Source organism: Gymnodraco acuticeps, unplaced genomic scaffold, assembly GCF_902827175.1.
Source record: "Gymnodraco acuticeps unplaced genomic scaffold, fGymAcu1.1, whole genome shotgun sequence".
In the NCBI taxonomy this organism is placed as follows: Eukaryota; Metazoa; Chordata; class Actinopteri; order Perciformes; family Bathydraconidae; genus Gymnodraco; species Gymnodraco acuticeps.
Genome location: NW_022990196.1, coordinates 591,100 through 610,436, shown reverse-complemented (window position 1 = coordinate 610,436; position 19,337 = coordinate 591,100). Strand labels below are relative to the sequence as shown.

General features: G+C 44.2%; 1 protein-coding gene and 1 long non-coding RNA gene across 3 annotated transcripts in view; one reads left to right on the top strand and one right to left on the bottom strand.

Annotated features, from left to right (window-relative positions):
• Positions 1-19,337, top strand: part of opcml (opioid binding protein/cell adhesion molecule-like) — a 549,099-nt gene that overhangs the window by 413,340 nt on the left and 116,422 nt on the right. The window lies entirely within an intron of this gene.
• Positions 12,909-14,275, bottom strand: LOC117547319. Its single transcript, XR_004569161.1, has 2 exons — positions 14,102-14,275; positions 12,909-13,370 (listed from the first exon to the last, which is right to left on the bottom strand). It is a non-coding gene; the product is annotated as an uncharacterized LOC117547319 (long non-coding RNA).

Here is a 19,337-nt window from a genome sequence, read left to right as displayed (position 1 = left end):
ATGTTCCGCCTTATCAACAGGCTGACACACTTTGTCACATGAGTCCAGAGAATCGGGGGCAACATACTTCTGACTCATATGTCCATTTCAGGGCATCCATTGTAAACTACAATAAGTGTCATCTCCTGAGCAGAATGCTGGTGCACCGTGATGTTTCAGAAGGCAAGAGTAATTCAATTCAATTATAAAATACTCTAAACGAACTACAATATTATCCTCTTCAGTCAAGTGTAATGATGTGGCTCTGTGTTTTTCTTATTAGGGCTCAAGCTCTGTCATAAAGAGAACACACACAAAAGAGGAGCATTGGTCCTTTCAATTCAATGCACACTGGTCTAATAGGTTTCAGGGCTCATTATTGAGTAGAGAGAGGCTTCCATCTTTCTCACAAAATGCAAGTAATGAGGCATTTGAAATATTTCACAACATTAGGATAACTCAAATTGGAAAGTAAGTCCTTTAAGCTTTGCTTGTGTAACACATTTTAAAGTGTTTAGATTGCACTTTCACCTCCAGAGCTCAATGAAAATGTTCCCCGGGAGTTCTCTGTTTTGTACAATGTTCTCATGACGAGCACAGGCAGAGATTAGAGGTAAGACCAGCTTCCTTTGCTTTGATTTAAAACATTATTTAGATGATCTTATATGCAACAGCACTGAATGTTCACTATGACCAACCCAAAATATCTTAGTAGGACAAACAATGATCTAGTGTTTAATTTAATTTAATTTCAAACCTTTATTTATACAGATAAATCCCATTGAGATCATTGATCTCTTTTTCAAGGGAGACCTGCTCAAGTAGTTCCACATGAAACATAAAAACATAAATAGAACAACAAAAGGACATCATACAGCATCATTTACATAATTATCCACATGTACAGGTACCAACAGCTTCCGATTGACTAGCATCCAACCGAGCTTTAAAAACATTTAGTGGCACCAGATTGTTCAGTTTCCATTTAATTTGCAGACTATTCCAGACAGAGGAGCTGCGCATCTAAAAGCTGTCTCCCCTAAGACAGTCCTAGCAGTTGGCACATTTAATAAAACCACAGCATTCGATCTCAGGCAGTAGCCACTTACAATTTTCCGTGAGATCAGGGAGCAGATATAATATGGAAGTTTCCCTAACATGGCTTTGTATATAGAAATGTACCAGTGACTGAGCCTCCGTATAGTTAGTGAAAGCAAACCAGCCCTTGCATACAAGGTACAGTGATGGGTTAATGCTTTACAGTTAGTAACAAATCTCAGTGCACTGTGATACGCAGCATCTAACTTGACCAGGCAATTGGCAGGTGCATTCATATACATCAGATCACCATAGTCCAGCACAGGTAAAAAGGTCACAGAGCCTTTTCCTGGCCTCAAGCGAGAAACAGGACTTTTTAAGCAGGTTATTGACATGAAGTTTAAAAGTGAGACAATCATCAAGCCAGATACCAAGGTATTTATAACAGGTAACCACTTCAAGTTTTATTCCTTGCGTAGTTACAATATCTACAACAGGCTCTGGTGTCTTTTTAGCTTTAGAAAAGAGCATTACCTTGGTTTTCTCAACATTTAAAAGAAGCTTTAGTTCAGAGAGCTGAGTCTGAATAATGTTAAAAACAGCCTGTAATTTAACAACAGCCTCGTTAATCGAGGGACCTGCACAGTACATCACGGTATCATCCGCATAAAAATGTAAAGTAGCTTCATCCACATGTTCACCTAAACTGTTGATGTATATAGAGAATAAAAGTGGACCTAAAACAGAACCTTGAGGAACACCATTAGCAATGTTCAACCACTCAGAAGACAGCCCATCAAAGTGAACACATTGGGACCTTTCAGAGAGGTAGTTTACAAACCGCCCCACTGCATGGCTGGACATGCCTATACTGGCTAGCCTCTGCTTTAAAATGTGATGATCGACGGTGTCAAACGCTTTGGACAGGTCAATAAATAGAGCTGCACAACTCTGCTTATTATCTAAAATACTCGTAATATCATTCGCCACTTTCATTGTGGCAGTGATGGTGCTGTGTTGCTTTCTGAAGCCTGACTGATGTTTAGACAGGATGTCATTTGTACATAAAAACACCTTTACCTGTTCACTCACTAAGCGTTCAAGAACCCTTGCCAGAACTGACAACTTAGAGATTGGCCTATAGTTATTTAATAAGGTGGCCTCCCCTCCTTTTAGCAAAGGCAGGACATACGCTGACTTCCACAATTTTGGAATTGTGTTAGTGCTGAGGGAGAGGTTAAAAAGAGTAGTGAGAGGTGGAGCAATACAATCTGCAGCTATCTTTAAAAAGAAAAGTTCTACGTTGTCCGGACCAGCCGGCTTTTTAGGATCTAGCTTGGTTAAGACTTCACGAACAACATCAACAGTAAAAGGGGTAAAACTGAAAGGGTTTTCCAACACACGTTTTTCAGAGTCACCGACTGTAGTGTTCACAGAAGCAGATTTAGTGACAGAATCAAATAGAGAACCACAGGTCACAAAATGCTCATTAAAGCAATTTAGCATAGTAGCCCTGTCCGACATAGTGCCAGATGCTGCGGTAAGGCACGGAGGTAGCTCATTACGGATATCGCCGGTGGATAACGATTTAATGGCTTTCCAAAATTATCCAGGATTATTCAGATTCTTTGTGGTTACTGACAGATAGTACTTTGATTTAGCACTTTTGATTTGCAATGTGAAGCTATTCCTTAGCTGCCTAAAATGCAGCCATTCTACCTCTGAGCCTGATTTCCTAGCCTTTGCCCAGGCCTTGTTTCTCTCATGAAGGAGACTGGACAGATTAGCAGAAAACCAAGGATTGTTTCGTCCCTTTACTCTAAATTTACGCAGGGGTGCATGTCTATCAATGATCTCCATAAAACCAAGATACAAATAAGACCATGCGGTTTCTACATCAGCACACAGATCAATTTTACCCGAATCAAAATCAAACAGATCATGCACAAAACCCTGCTCAACAAAATGTTTTTTGTCTCTCTTAATGATAATGCGAAGTTTAACATTTTGGACCTTAGTGTCCCTAATTGTGGCTACAACACAGTGATCACTCAGATCATTTGTAAATACTCCCACAGATGAATATTTATGGGGAACATTAGTTAAAATGAGATCAATTAGGGAGGATTTATTAGGGGACTTAATATTAGGGCGAGTAGGACTGTCCACAATCTGAGTAACATTTAAAGAGATACAAAGGTTTTTAAAATCCTCTGACACTGCAGTTAACCAGTCCCAGTTAAAATCTCCAAGTAGCACTATTTCCTTGTAGTCTAGTTGTGATAAAAGATTTGCTAGTGAAGACAAGGAGTCTTTGACAGCTGAGGGGGGTCTGTAACAACTCACTACCATGACCTGTTGACCCTTTGTCATATTTATGGCTAAAAATTCTAATTGCTTACTGATCGATTTGGAAACTAATGTGGTTACATTGAACTTATTCTTAACATAAATGGCAACACCACCACCTTTATTAGGCCGGTCGGTACGATACACATTATAACCATTTAAGGCAATGTCAGAGGCCAAAATAGATTTATTTAGCCATGTTTCTGATAAAACAATGACGTCAGCGTCAGTCGAGCTCGCCCAAATATGGACAAAATCTAGTTTACCTAACAGACTGCGCACATTCAAGTGGATGAAACCCAACCCAGACCTAGCTTTAAAATCAGCAGGAGTAGCGATCTGACTACTACTACTGGGCGGACCAGGGTTAGGTTGTACATTTCCTGACAGTAATAACAACAACAAAACCAGGCATATTTTCCTCTTAAGCGACACACATACATTGTCATCTAATTTAGAAACACCGGAAAAGTCTGTGAGAGTGTGATTTGAGCTTAAGAAGCAGTCCTGAAGAACCATCATAGCAGGCAAACAAAAAAGGCAAACATATTTTGTCGAGCAGATTGTCTGTGACAAGGCAACCGGTAATTGTTTGAGCAACACATCCGAACCTTTGCAGGGGATGCCCACCGCGGGTAGCAGAACAGACCTGAATCCAGTAGACTTCTCAGAATGACTAGAGATCTTCTCATAGTCCAAAACAGTTAACAGGCACAGCAGAATCCCGATATGGGCAATTTTCCTAGACCAGCACACAGTATCCGCGATGTTCCTGGAGCAAAATCAGCACAGCAGTAAAGGACAGGCGAAAATAGCAGCGTGGAAGCGCTCCGGTCCCTCCGTGGTATCCCCGGGGTGAAAGCAGGCCTCTGCAACAGCAGAACCAGGACAGGTGAAGCAGGCCCCAGCGGTGGTAAAATCCTCCTCCGCACAGCAGCACACGCCCGGTGGAAGCAGGCCCAGCCCGAAGCATGGATCCACTCCGTTTCTCCGCGACGACTCCGGGGTAAAAACCTCTCCAGTACAGCCGTATTCTATAGGTGGGAGCAGGCCTCAGTAGGTCGCAGATCGTAGATCGCAGATCGCAGATCGCAGGCAGCAACAGGTGGAGCCGCTCCGTCTCTTCGCGACGAGCAGGCCTCCGTAAATCGCAGATTGCATGCAGCAACAGGTGGAGCCGCTCCGTCTCTTCGCGACGTCTCCGGAGGAAAAACACCTCAGTACAGCCGTACTCGACAGGTGGGAGTAGGCCTCGGCAGATCGCAGACAACTAAAACTACTACTTGTATAAGCAGGGATGGCTAAAAGTTTGTAAGCAGGAGAGCTAGATGCTAACAGATGCTAGATGCTAACAGATGCCAGATGCTAACAGGTAGTGCGAGCCTGTAGAAATTGCGACTGCCTCCAATGACAGCGTAGGAAGAGTGGTGACGATGATGAATAGATAGATAGAATGATCTATCTTTAAATATCATCTCTTCTTCTTTCTGTTGTTGATGTGAGACTGCAGTTTCCTGTACAGAATATTGTTAGGGGGCTTGTTAATGTTATCACCCTGGCTATCTTCCTTAGCATGTACCCACACTTGGGGCTTCAGCAGATTGTCACATTTGTTTTATTGGATAATAACCACTTGTATTATTTCTAGAGAAATCATGTAATATAACATTTCCTCTGCAGCCTGGTTAACAGTCATCATCCTGGAAAATGAGAATATAATGAAGGAATAGTGGTCTATTGATTCAAATGATTAACTTTCATTGGCCGTTACATCCATCCAGTGTACAGCGGTTATTGTTCCGGCTGTTCTGATTGGCCGTCATCACAGATACAACACTGCTGCAGGCTGCAGACAGTGTGAAGAATAAAGTATATATATCACAAAAAATATACAATCAAGCACGTACTGCAATTTGAGGCAGGGACTTAAAAGGTAGCGTACTGACACAGTATACAAGTGTCACATTCTCCATCCATAGTTCTATTTCGTCCCTACTGACTGAGAGGCGGTGCTTTAGCACTGGATATGTCCATCGTGCGCATGCGCAACTCGAGTAGGCCTACCAATAACAACAAAGTCACCTGTGACCAAGGGCGCCGGGAGCGGCAACTGTACAAATCCCGTTTCAATAATTCCCCTCTACTCTAAAGTCGCATCTAAAACGCGATCTGATCTAGCATAGCTGATCTGTATATTTTGTTATTTTTGATTGTTATATTCAATCTCATTAGCTACAGGCATTTTTTAAGCTTGTAAAGGGAAGATGACAGCTCGCCTCTCACGTGCCACTCTGCTGTTCCTCAGCGCCGCTCCCCCTCCCTCTGCTGAAATTATGAATGTAAGGTGTATAGTAATCATAGATAACACCGCAGGGTCCGTTACAGTTTGTTTTTATCTGATTTCAAATAAACAAAGTCTTGGCTTTCAGAATATTAAACTTGTTTCGGCAAATTCAGATGATAAATACAACTTTGAAGCTTCGGCATAATTACAAGCGGAGAACGGAGTAATTTAACGTCACAGCAGGCACAACAACAGCCGGTGTTTCTCGTGAGTGTTTTCCCCGGGAAACAAACACAATACACACAAAGCAAAAATACACAAACACACACACGTATATACACACACACACACACTCGCGAGCTTCCCCAAGACCAGTAATCCAAACGAAAATATCTTCCCTCCGTAGTATTTTGATCATTTGCTCCGCTAATCAATCAGATCGATGGATTCCAGAGAAGAGGAAACTTTGAAGGCCTTTTTCTCAAAATGATGACTCGGTGACAGTCATTATATAATGTGACATATTTTGCTTAATATTTGGAGTACAAAAACAATCCTGATATCATTAGAAAGCTAGGAATATCCTCTTTCCAACAGTGTATACAACTCAAAATGTGTCTTCGGGTCAATGCGACTGATTTCGATGGAGCAGGTCACTTTGCATTAGGTAAAATACAGCAAGCAGACATAACAGGAAGAATATGCACATTTTTAACCCAATCAAATAGGACATTGTCACACCATTCAAATGTATCCAAGTAAATTACAACCAATACAAAAGCATAGATTTGTTTATTTGTTACGTTGTTTACTTTATTTGTTATGTTCTGTGTGTGTCAGCCGTTAACCAGATAGAAAGAATATATACACTTGCAAACATGTCAGAAGAACCAGCGCAGAAGAAAACTAAATACAGTCAATCTAAACTTACATTTAACAACTGGAAGGTCACATCCCTGACATCCACACCTCTGGAGCCTGGACATTCATCAATCATAGAAGAACCAGCGAAGCCAGATGAACCCAAAAGCAACAGCTCTGCGGCCGCAGAAACTGTCAAAACCACCACCGCCGTCGTTGAACCGAAACAGGCTGGTTCCGACTGCATGGAGGTTTGTTGTCGGGACATTGAGGCGGGTAAAGCTGTACAGCTAACTGTCAAAAAAAAGGAGACCGCTAGATTATTTGGGCAAAGAGAAAGGTACTTCAATGCAGAATGGTACAAAAACAGAGAGTGGTTCATTCTTTGCAAAACCACCTTCTGTGAAATATGGAGATGTGCTGCTGTCAAACGGCTTGTAACTTTCTCAAAATGTGGAGATGACAGCTTTGTTAATACCGGAGTTAATAACTGGAAAAAGTGCCCAAGCCTCCTGGACAGCCAAGAAAAGTCTAATTTCCTATCGAGAGTGTATTCAAAAAAAGTGCACCAGTCAACATACAGCTTGTCAAACAACAGCGTATTGAGCAGGAAAAAAGAAGAGATGGAATGATGGAGCAACTGCGCTGTCTGCAGTTTCTAACCGGACAGGGCCTAGCAATCAGGGGGCATGCGGATAAGGAGAGCAATTTCCAAAAGCTGAGAAAAACCCCACTCTGAAAAGCTTCATGCTCACCGGGAAATATGCATCACACGAGACAATTAATGAACTTATAAATCAAATGTATCGGGAGTCTCTCACCACTCTATTAACTGAAATTAAAAGCAATGCAAAACACTGCAGTTATTGTGGATGAAACTCGCGATTGCTCCGGGTTGTCTCTGACTGTACGATCTGTCAGTTGTCTCTGACTGTACGATGGATATATACGATACGATATAGTACTTTATTGTCTCTGTAAGGAAATTTGTTCTGGACTCCGTCCTGCAGCGGGTATCAGCTGATTATGTTGTCCATGAAGACTTCATAGGAATGACTGTCCTAATACTGACGCAGAATCAATAACGCGATGTTAACAACCTCATGATAACCTCATATGTTTTTAACTTATGATCATACCTGTGTTTAGTCTAGAAAAAGGTAAATGTGTGCATTTTATTATAAAGTTGTGTATATTTACAGACTGTTGCAAGAACTAAGAAGCTTATAAACATCAGGTTTAAAACTAAAAGAGCTTTACAAAAAAGTAACACAATTAAAGATGTTTGGAGTTTTATTTGAGTTATTAATATTGATGCTGAGATGCTGATTTGAAACCGTTGTGTATACAGTTACGGCATTTCCTGTTTCTGCCGGAGAGAGGGGAGGCCGTCCCAAAGCTTGCTGCTGTATTTACTCCCTCCATCTGACAGGAGGGAGCCTCATGTGTCACTCCACGGAGTTCACTCCGTCACGGAGGGGGAGTGTAGGGGTAGGGCGTGGTTTGGGATTGGGCCATACACACGCACTTTTTTGGCCCCCCCCACTTATAAAATGAATCCGGCGCGCCTGCCTGTGACCCACGTGACACCGGCTATATCAGCCGGTGTCGTCAGAGGATCTGTTCCTTTTCATCTTCTCGCTGTGCGAGAGTACCGCGGCTAAATTTTTGTAGCCTACAGCGTTCGTTCGGTCGGAACATTTGTCAAGGATTCTCTGCAAACAGCTGACTGCGTGCAGCTTCGCGACTCATCCAGTCGGAGCCGCGGGTTTACCCGTCCTCCAGGAGCTGTGAATGGCTGCGCAGAGACTTCGTTCGGACAGGTTGGTGTCGGCTTGGTTGGTGATGGCAGTGTTTCCGCTCCCTCTCCCAGCCAAGTTGTCCTGATTACTGTCTGTGTGCTTTTTGGGCTTGAACTTTTTTGGTGACGGTGGCGTTTCCGCTCCCTCTCCCAGGAGTTGCCCTTGCTGTGCTTTTGTACTTGTTCTGACCGTGTCGTTGTGCCAAGCTATCATTAGCATTTTGAGTTTCCGGATTTAGCTGTGTTTCTTGTTTGGCTAGTTAGCAGTAGCGGCTGCAGCCACTCGGCTGATGCCAGGATAAGCACCGTAGTTTCCCGTGCTGTGTTTTCTTTAGAAGCCAGTTTCTGGTCTTAGCTTTGTGTTAAAGCTTCTTTATTTTACCCAGCTAGGTAAAGGCAGTGCTCTTGCTCCCGCTCCCTCTGCCGATAACGTGGGTGTAGCTACATCCCTTTTTCTGTTCGGCGAGTAGCAGCACCGCTCTACTCTTCCCGTTCAGCAGGTAGCTGGTGAAGGCTGTGTTCCCGCTCCCGGTTACGCTGCATCTGGCATTCGTCTCTAACTCAACCAGTGAAGGCAGTGTTCTTGCCCCCGCTCCTGGTAGATGCTAAACTGCCTTGTTTATTTCCGTTCAGCAGGTAGCTGGTGAAGGCTGTGTTCCCGCACCCGGTTACGCTGCATCTGGCATTTGTCTCTAACTCAACCAGTGAAGGCTGTGTTCCCGCACCCGGTTACGCTGCATCTGGCATTTGTCTCTAACTCAACCAGTGAAGGCAGTGTTCTCGCCCCCGCTCCTGGTAGACGCTAAACTGCCTTGTTTATTAATCCAGCCAGGTAAAGGCAGTGCTCTCGCTCCCGCTCCCTCTGCCGGTAACGTGGGTGTAGTTACATCCCTCTTTCTGTTCGGCGAGTAGCAGCACCGCTCTACTCTTTCTGTTAAGCAGGTAGCTGGTGAAGGCTGTGTTCCCGGCTACGCTGCATCTGGCTACCTACAGAATGGCTCATTCATGTAGCACCTGTATGGGTTCTCTTGAGCCCGAGGACGGCCATGACCGCTGCCCCTCTTGCCTCGGCCTCGAGCATCTAAGGGAGGCTCTCACGGTAAGTGCATGCATGAACTGTAGCTGCATGCCCCGGGCACTCAGAGTGGCTAGAATCACTGAGGTGGAACGTCTGGCAGCAGCCAACGGACACCTCTCCTTGTCACATCCTCCTCCAGATCAGTTCGGCCGTTCCCGGCGACTTGAGGGAGCGATGGCTATGGGTGCACCCCCCAATAAGAGGACTAGAAGCAGGCTGTCCTCTAAAGTGGATCAGCTAGCTGCCGACATGGACATAATGAAGTCGCTCCTCTTGGCCCTTCAGCTTGGGCCCGGTATAGGGGCTATGTATGTATGTATGTATGTATGTATGTATGTATGTAGGGGCTATGTATGTATGTAGGGGCTATGTATGCTATATAGGATATGCGCCTGCCCCTCCTTCGGTTGCCGCACCTATGTATGAGGATGCCTTGTCGCTAGCGGCTTCGACTAACCTCTTCAATTAAGAGATGGAGGACGAGGTCCCGCTCAAGGAGGCTTCCCTCTCCTCTGCTCAGGGTTCTCTGCAGGGCGTGGAGGACGACTCCATAGCGGCCATTATTCGTATAGCCCTGGCGCACTTGCAGATTCCGGTTCCGCAGGCCAACTTGGCTCATGCTAGCGCCTTCTTCAGGCGTAGCCCTGCCCCCCTCACCGTTCCTCCTTCAGAGGAGTACCTGAGGGAGCTCCATGCATGCTGGAGGGACACCAGGGCCCTCTGCCACGCTGGCTCTGATGCCCGGACCTTGGCTGCCATGAAGGATCCGTCGAGGGTGGGGCTGGATGGCATGCCACCCATTGAGCCTGCCATCGTCTCCCTGATTCTGGCTCCTGACGAGGCTCTAAGGCCTGAGGTCAGGTGCCCCCTGCCTCAGTGCAGGGTCACAGACGGGCTGCTCTGTAGTGCCTACGACGCAGCGGCACGCATGGGTCGTATCTCCACCTCTCTGCAGCAGGCTCCGGCCGAGCCTTCTTTGCTGGGCCTCAGTGATGCATCACTGCAGGCCTTTGCCCTAATGGCTAGGGAATTGGGACGAGTTATGTCCTTTCTGGTACAAACTCGTCGCCAGGTTTGGCTGGCCCAGTCGCCACTAACGGAGATATGTGGGAGAGTCCTCCGTAGCGTGCCAGTCGAGCTGTTTCCATATGCTAACCACAGCAGACACCCTTCGTGTTGTCGCACAGGGGGAGTGGTTCGCAACCGTGGACTTGAGGGACGCCTACTTCCACGTGCTAATTGCATCCCATCACCAGAAGTTCTCGAGGTTCGCCTTTCAGGGCCGACATTATCAGTTCTGGGTGCTCTCTCCAAGGGCGCTCCCCTGCAGGCACAGGGCGTGTAGGTCCTGCCATATCTGGATGACTGGCAGGTTTGTGTTTCGTTCGGACGGACAACATGTCCGCAGTTGCCCAAATTAACCACCAGGGGGGCACCAGGTCCGCACAGCTGCTCCGGGTTTCACAGAGCCTCTTGCCATGGGCGCTCCCACGCCTCGCCAGTCTGCGGGCAGTCTTTCTGCCAGGAGACCTGAATCAGGTCGCAGATTTCCTCTCACGGCACAAGCCTCCATCGGGGGAGTGGAGGCTTCACCCAGAGGTGGTGGAGACAATTTGGAGCCTTTTCGGCAGGGCCGAGGTTGACCTCTTTGCCTCGGAAGAGTCGAGGCACTGCCCCCTCTGGTTCTCCTGGACTGAGGTGACCAGCCCGATGGGTCAGGACGCTCTGGCGTACGACTGGCCGGACATTCTCCTGTATGCCTTCCCGCCACTGCCTCTGATACTTCAGACGCTGCTGCAGCCCACCATGGCGTCTCCCTGAGAGGAAGGACCTTCTGTCACAGCTCAAGGGTCAGATTTGGCATCCCGACCCTCACCGCCTTCAACTCACGGCATCTGTCAGGGAAACTATCCTGAATGCCAGAGCACCATCCACTCCAGCACAGTATGAGTGCAAGGAAGCTCTTCTCCCACTGGTGTTTGAGTAAGGCTGAGAATCCGGGGCATTGCTCCGTGGCCACCATTTTAGAGTTCCTGCAGTCCCTTCTGGATAGTGGAGGTTCTCACTCCACTTTGAAGGTGTATAAGGCTGCTATCTCTGCCCGACATGTTGGAGTTGACTGCGCCACAGGTTGGTGTCCCTCTTTCTGAGAGGGCTCTACGGCAGCGTCCCCCTAGCACCCCAAGGGCTCCGGCTTGGGACCTGCCCCTAGTGCTGTGCTTCGTTTGCCATGGCGGCACTAGGAAGGGTCGTGCTCTCTTTAAACAGCGGCTGTCCCACTGGGTGGTTGATACCATCACACATGCCTATGGGGCCAGTGGCCGCCCCCCGCCATTAGGGGTGAGATGCCACTCTACAAGAAGCATCTCAACATCGTAGGCTGCCCTAAGAGGGTGCCCCTGGAGACCATCTGCGCTGCGGCGTCGTGGGCGTCTTCTGGCACATTCTCCAGGTTCTACCGGGTCAATGTCGCCACTCCTCACCCTCTGGGTGTGGTCCTGTTGCCATGCTCCGCTGCTTCCAGCTAGGTGAGTAAGTGCTTGGATTCTTCATGACATGGTTGGTATAAGTCATCTAGTGCCGTGTCTCAATTCAGGGGCTGCACCCTTCGGAGTGCGCAGCCTACGCGGTCCACGGAGGACCCAGCCCACGTAGACCAGGTAGGCTGGACCGAGCGGCCTGCAAAATGAGACAGTCTAGCCTATGGAGCGCTTCGTATTTACGTCACGCGATACGCGCTGTTCGGTTGCGCTGCTCCAGCAGCCTGCTAGCAAATTAGCTTACAAGCTAACTCAGCTGAAAAGGATCCAGAATCTTTACTTTTACATTTTACATTTTTTGGAGATCACCGTCGGCGATGAATTAAAGAGGACCATGGCCAGGTAAATAAGATGAAGCTGTTCCTTTAGCCCCCAGTAATGTTACATTAGTAAGTTAACAAATACATTATATATAGCTGATGTAATTTAATCATATTATTTCATATTTAAAATAAGTCTTAATTTTTCTGTACTAATAAAACAATATGTTTTTTAAAGGAACAAAAGCGTGTTATATAGATTGATTGTTAACAATATTAGTGTTCTAATCTTAATAGCTGTGATTATAACAGTTTATATTCTCCTTCTTCCCCTAACCCTGCCCAGATGATGTCCCACTGACCCCAGGTCAGCAGCACCGTGCTGAAATACACATTTAAACATTTTCTATGACCTTTTTTTTGTATTAATAAAATTAAATTGAAGACAGTTTAATGACCTAGAGATACCCTATTATTCCACTGCTTATGTACACATGTTGTAAATAATGGTTAAAACCTCAGTAAATGAAATAAACAATGTGTTTAACAATTACAATTTAATATTGTATTTTCATCTTATCACAATGTAGAGGTAAGAATATATCCATCCTCTCTCTGCAGCTTCATGTCTTCTATTATTATAACTTTCATCATTGAGACAGAGGAAATCAATCATGTTATTTAACATCACCAGCAGTAACACAAATATCAGCAAAAGTGTGTTTTATGGAGTTGTTTATTTGTATTATATGTGCAGCAAGAATATAGAAGCAGCTGTTTGGGGAATCAGACAGACTCAAGCTATAATCGTTAGATATCTATTAAAAGAAAGGACACATACAAAATCAAATTCTGGAAGTAAGACACAAGTCTGTAGGACGGCAGTAAGCAGAGGTCTGGGTGGAGGATGTTCCTGATCGCCGTTTTGCTTTCTCCAGCACCTCGGGGGGTCCAGGTGGATGGCAGCTCTGTCCTGATGATCCTCTGGGGTTAGGGGTCCTTCTCCAGCACCTCGGGGGGTCCAGGTGGATGCAGCTCTGTCCTGATGATCCTCTGGGGTTAGGGGTCCTTCTCCAGCACCTCGGGGGGTCCAGGTGGATGCAGCTCTGTCCTAATGATCCGCTGTGCACTTTTCAGATTAGGGCTCCTTCTCCAGCAGATCCATTTCTCCAGAATTGTCCTAATTACAGAGAAAAACAAGATTATTAAACACAGGGTTGCAAAAGTATTATTGCAAAATGTAACTCTAAGCATTTCAGACTAACAATCCCTAAAGGATCATTTAAAATGATGTACTGTTCTGGTTTTTAAAAAACTAAAGAGATGAAGTGACAGTCACACGTGCATCCCTTTGACAGCACAAACTAATATCAAGCAAAAGGCTGCTGTCTATTTGTGATTGTCTTATTATTATGGGATCAGGATCAATTAAATACACTTTAACCTAAATAAAAGATGATCAAAACTGGTGGAAATATTGAACATAGGCTTTTCTTTTAGCCCTACCTCAAAGCAGCATGACCTGAATAAAAAGGGTGCAATTGTGTCCCAAAGTTTAATAAACAATAAAACATAGGAACATGTCAGAGAAATAAATAAAGCTAACAGCAGACGTCAGGGTAGCATTTTATAAATCCCACCGGCTATACCGGTCTAAATGTTTTCACTTTGGTCTGTTTATGTAATATGAAGTATAACTTATCTATAACAGAGCCAAGATCTCTGTATGACTTTAATAAACTTCTGAATTGAATTAAAAAAAAGTGTAAACAACAGTGCAGTACGATCAGCTAGCTAGTTAGCGTCACATATTTATCCGCATTATTTAACGAAAATGTACGTTTTAGTGCCCCTTGGGTTTGACGTGTGTGACGTTAGTTAATTTAAAGTAAGTTAAAACCCAATACTCACATTTATTAGTGATTCCTCCGCTCGCTGCTGCTTTTAAATCCACTCTGCTGGGGAGACCGGAAGCCATTTCATTTGAAAAAAACTCCCTCTTCCCTGCGCGCATTGCACCCTGGGATATGGTAGTCCGCGGAGTGTACATCAGATGTATCCTTCAAATTGGGGAAAAGTAGGATGCATTCGTGGGCCGCATTCGGAGGAGTCTCGTCTTTTTTTAAAATTGGGACAGCCTTCTTTTGGCGGAAGTGACGTAAGCGGTCTACGAATGCACCCTTCGAAGGATGCAACCCCTGAATTGAGACACGGCCTGGGTGTACTTTGAGGGTTTTTGACTCTGCAGACCGTTTACATGCAGAAAAACCTTCATAACACACAAGGGGACGGGTACTAACCGGAAAAGCATGACATGGGACCTTTAATTGCTGGCATTCTAATATGCAACTGTTTTTTTCATCAACTAATCATTTCTTCTTTTTCAACACTCTCTGGTCCCAGCTTCATTAATGTAAATGTGTGTGTACCTTTGTGGTACATACGTGAATATCATTAGGTGTTGGACTGTTGGTTGAACAATACAATAATATAACTGTCATTTTGACTAATATCAGCTCATCAGCTTTTCAAATTGTGATAGATATTTTAACAAGTTTTTGAGTGATAACAAGTGATATTTAAATGAAATAAACATATTTATTTGAACACATTGCTGCACGCTGACTTTTTGTGTGTTGGTCTGTGTGTGTGTGTATGTGTGTGTTGGTCAGTTACAGGACCGACAGAGAGACACACAAACAGACAGAACAGAGTAACAAATAGTCAATGTGCAGTGACACAAACATATGAAATGGCTTTCTAGAGATTGCTTTGTGTTCATATTGGACTTTGATTGAGATACTTTTAATACACAATTAATTCACAGGATCTGACGAGGGTGGGGCTGGGTGGCATTGCCACCCATTGAGCCTGCCATCGCCTCCCTGATTCTGGCTCCTGACGAGGCTCTAAGGCCTGAGGTCAGGTGCCCTCGGCCTCAGAGCAGGGTCATAGACGGCCGCTGCTCTGTCGGGCCTACGACGCAGCGGCACGCATGGGTCGTATCGGGAACTCCCTCTCCCATCTAATGCTGGCTGTCTCCACCTCTCTGCAGCAGGCTCCGGCCGAGCCTTCTTTTCGGTTAACACTTTTACTTACATTTTCAAAATGCCAAATACAAATATGGTTGCATGTTGATATTGCAAAGACAGTTTTCTTTTGTTGGTGATATCAGGTTTCTCTAACCCCCGGATCTGATTACAGAATGTGGTTTCTAGAAAACATGACTTTTAGGAAATCGGTAACTTCAGTGCACTTAACATGATCTGGTTGCTAAAATGTAATTTAATTAAGCACTTTTTCACATACCATCTGGGAATGTAGAAAAGCTAATATGTTATGCACAGGGGCGGACTGGCCATCGGGACGTTCGGGACGAATCCCGATGGGCCGGTACTGAAGTGGGCCGGTCGGACGATGTGGGCCGGCCGGTAACCGGCAGGGCTCGACATTAAATAGCCCGCTGGCCCGGAAGCACTATTTAGACACCCCGGGCCAGCATAACGTACTTTCCACTTGCCCGCTCGGGCCACTAAAAATATTACTTTAAAAAAAATGGTCCTGTGGTATTGGTATTTTGACTAGCAATTTAGTTAAATTGTTTCGTTTATCAACGCTACAACATAGCGTTCCGTGAGTCGGTTGTCATTGTTGGGTGAAAAGCAAACAGCTGTTTGCTGCGGAGCGCAGCAGGAGCAGGCTCCCGTGAGCGGGAGCGCGCTCCTTCACTATAGACTATCGCGCCACCTAACCATTCGCCAAATATTTTTAATACCAGCGGTAACCGGCCAAGCGCCGTGCAAAAAACTATCTTCAAATAAAAGAAAGTCACCGGAGGAGTTAAAGGAGAGTGACAGGGAGTATGAGAAGAAGAGGGAGAGAAAGTTTCAGCCAGCTTGATCAATGGAGTTGGCTGCAGTGACGCGTCCTAAAACCCTTTTATAATCTATCGATTAGATTTATGATTAGAAAATTATAAAAGTAGGGTAGACATGTGGAGATTATCCGGCTGAACAAAACGTGCATTTATCAAACAGGTTTATTTTCCACAGACCTTATTTCCAGCTATTTTCCAAAACCCTTGTCGAGGGAACCAGCAGCTTACTTCCTGGTTTTAGGACGCGTCACTGCACCTCTCAGTGTGATGCCAAAAATAAACAAGGCCTTCTGTCGGCTCTGTACATCAATGCCGACCTATATTGACAAGTAAGTGAAGAGTATAGACAATATAAAGGTATTGGCGAAATGTCCCAGCAGTTTAGGATAATGAAGGTTCTAATCTAATCTATTACATAGCCATTACATTTCTAACTCCTAATGACAGGAAGGCAGAAAGTGCATTATACAAATAATAATAGGCTACTCATAATAATAGCAGACATTTTTTAACAATGACCACAATATCATTATTTTAATAAACCAAATATGAACAATTGAGGAAAATGAGGAAGAACTGCTGATTAAAATGTTGTAGTACAAGTAGTAATGTAGTTAGTGCATAAATTACTATTGCAACAAATGTGTTAAATTTCTTCATTATTAGTGGATTTTTTTTTGGACGAATGCTCCGCGCCAGTGGTTACAATGGTGGGGCCAGTGATAATACAAGTCCACCGGCCCGGAGGTAGACATTATTTACCCTTAATGTCTACCGCTAGTAAATTGTCTACCCCCCCCCCCCTCCGTCGACAATTTATTAGCGGTATTAACTTGCGGTACCGCGGTGGGCCGGCGGTACTGAAGTGGGCCGGTCGAGAGTCCCGGGCTGATTTGTAGTCCCAGTCCGCCCCTGGTTATGCACTATAGCAACCTATAGTTTCCACAGACAACATTGATTAATTGTTGGATAGACTCTCATCAGTTTTTGCTGCTGCATTAGCTCAGGTGACCGCCTACAATCTTCAGTGGTGTGCAAACCTTCTATTCAATTAAATATTCAGTCCACATCAGACAAAAAGTTCTTTCAGACTAAAATCATCAATGCCAAGAATCAAGGTATCTGGAGAGGCTAGGCAGTGCCATGGTGCAGATCATCAGATCAAACAGGATGGAGCTTCCTGTGGAGTCTGTGAAGCAGCGGCATCACAGACGATGTACTCCAGAATCAGAGGGAACATTTGTCAAAGGCTTTCACCTGAGTAAATTCATTCATGACCAAATGTCATACAGACATCTCTGATCTTACACTATAAACTTAACCATTTGCCAAAGGTTGAAAATGAGTTAGACGGCTAACACCGTAACATTAGCAGAAATGTTGATTTACGTGTGTTGTGGTTAAAATCTATAAATGGACTAACATTCTGTTAGTCACCTTGCTTTGCGCATGGACTCATGGTTAAGGCACAATTTTCATCAAATTCAACTTTGCTTTTAACTTTGATGCTATTTATCCTGCATCAAAGCAGTATTGATGGTATTTGGTATTTCAAATATGAAACAATTAACAATGGCTCTTCAAAATAATAAATGTGACCCACTCTAAACAAATCAGTCTGATGTTGCAATGGCTCATTTCAAGATAAGTGCATAAGTAGATGCTCTTTGTGATTGTTCCATTTATTTATTATTTCAAATTCATGTCTTGTAACTTCCTGTCAGCATTCAAATGTATCAAAACTGTACATTTTGTACATGGCTTAAGACAAAATAAATGCACAAAATAAACAGAAGATGATTAACAGTACATGAACAACCAGAAGACTTTTTAAAACCACAGTTAAAACACACAATAAAGAAGTCTCATTTCAGATTAATTATTTCAATAACAGATTATATTTTTGAAATGAAATAGAGTTGTGAACAGAAGCTAGAAGCCACATGGTTTTGTCAGCCCACACATCAGAAGTGTGCATGTTCCACTGAGGAGAATGCTGGCTGAAGCCAGAATCTGACACTGTACGTCTTTTCAGGGCATTAATATTAGTATAAATTAATATTAAGTAGCCAGAAATAATAACTTCCAAATGTCTGTCCTCTAGTGGGGATGCTATTAGTGGTACTCTACCTTTATACAAATACATCCGGTTTTGCTTCCTCACAATATGAAAGTAGTATCACATTATATATCCCATTCCCATCCCATTATTTTATCCCATTTCTAGGCCATCATTTGTAATAAGCATGCCAAAAGTAGGCTCCTATTACAGCCTCAAGATACTATATTGTTAATATTGGAGGCTCAAATTACATAAAGGATCTCATGACTTGTATAAAATATAGCAAGAGCAAACAACTCATTAGTGAAGCCAAGCTCATTCCTCGTAGGTGACTACATCTTGGGAATACACTAAAAGTATTGTTGTGTTGGATGAATGTAAGGCAAGGCAATGAAAATGTATTTATAATACTCTTCACCGATCACCATTGATACCGTAGTCCCATCGCCATCAATGGGACTACGGTGGAGAGGGTCAGCAGCTTCAGGTTCCTCGGTGTCCTCCAGGGTCGGCTCTAGAACAAATTGAATGGGGGGGCAATCATTTACCAAGGGGGGGCACACACTGCCGTCAACAACCAACACACAAACACCAACGCAACTTCAATTTCAAAACATGCTGTAAAGTCTATTGTCTTTCACACACATTGCAGGGGTGTAGTGCTATTGTATAGCGCACCTATGACCTGTGCATACATGCAGGGTTGTGGCACAACCACCAAAACAGAAACATATGGACATAGGCCACCATATAAAAAGTGTGCAAATGTATTTAGTATCCTATCCATGTGAACATGTTTTAGGTGGGGGTGGACCTAACCTCCTCTAGGAGGGTCTGGGGGCCTGCTCCCCCGGGAAGATTTTTTTTTAAATATTGAAGTTAAATGCATCAATCTGGTGCACTTTGAGAGCAAAGTGAAGAGATCTATGGATCTCTCAACACCCAAGTGAAACATAACTGTAAACAGATTTACTTTTTCTTTATGGATATTTTACTAATCACTCCCCTTTAAACTGTATTCTTGTGTTACTGTCCTATAGTATTTCATACCCGTTTTTCATTTATTCTCTTATTTTTTAATAACTATAATGATCATATAAAGGTATTCCTCGCAAATACTTGTTTACATAAATGGTGACCAAACCGTTTGAGACCCACTGAGATAACTTACACTAAAGTTAACTATCTAAACACTGAGAGAGTCCTTA